Source organism: Charadrius vociferus, unplaced genomic scaffold (genome assembly GCF_000708025.1).
Source record: "Charadrius vociferus isolate BGI_N301 unplaced genomic scaffold, ASM70802v2 scaffold15, whole genome shotgun sequence".
In the NCBI taxonomy this organism is placed as follows: Eukaryota; Metazoa; Chordata; class Aves; order Charadriiformes; family Charadriidae; genus Charadrius; species Charadrius vociferus.
The window spans coordinates 14,133,762-14,134,483 of record NW_009650064.1 but is presented as its reverse complement, the minus strand read 5'-3'; positions in this window follow the sequence as shown (position 1 = coordinate 14,134,483).

The following is a 722-nucleotide window of genomic DNA, read 5'->3' as shown; positions in this document are numbered from 1 at the left end:
GGGGGCGGGGGGGGCAACGGGGGATGCGATAAGGGAAAATAGATAATGACACATAATCCAAACCAGAAGTTTGAAACCAAGTTACTTCGCAGAAAAGAGCCACAAGCTCAACTTTTTTTTTTTCTTTTTTCCCCCCTCTTTCTTTTTTATAGGCTGGGGCTGAAAGACAGGGAGATAAACTTGTTAAGGAAAGAAATATTCCTCTAGCAACCGGGTAAATAAAATAGCTAAGAAAAACAGTGAAAAAGGCATGGGGGTAGGGAAATGCAAAGAACGTACTACTATTTAGAAACCCCAAAGGAAATTGTAAAGTAGGAAATGAAAAGGAGGAGGAGAAACATTTCTGTTGTAAATTAGAGGGAATGAAGATTAGCGGGAGAAAAGGGGGAAGTAGCTGCAGAAGGTCTAAAATAAAGCGCCACTGAAGATTAGCCAATGTTTAAAATATCCCAACTAAGGAAAGAGAGCGGTGCGCTCATCTCTTCAGCATGGGTGGGTGAAAGGGAAATTAGTAGGGATAATTACTAATATAGCACATGTCCGGAGGAACCAATCCAAAATAAGAAATAAATTTGGCTGGTGAAGACAGATAGGAAAAAGGCTGGAAGAAAACTTAAGAATACAGGGACCTGAGAGGAGAGGAAAAGAATTAGAGGAGGAGGAAGGCTCCAAGAGTACAGGAAAACTTGGAGGACCAGCTGGATAAGGAGGAAACAGCTACG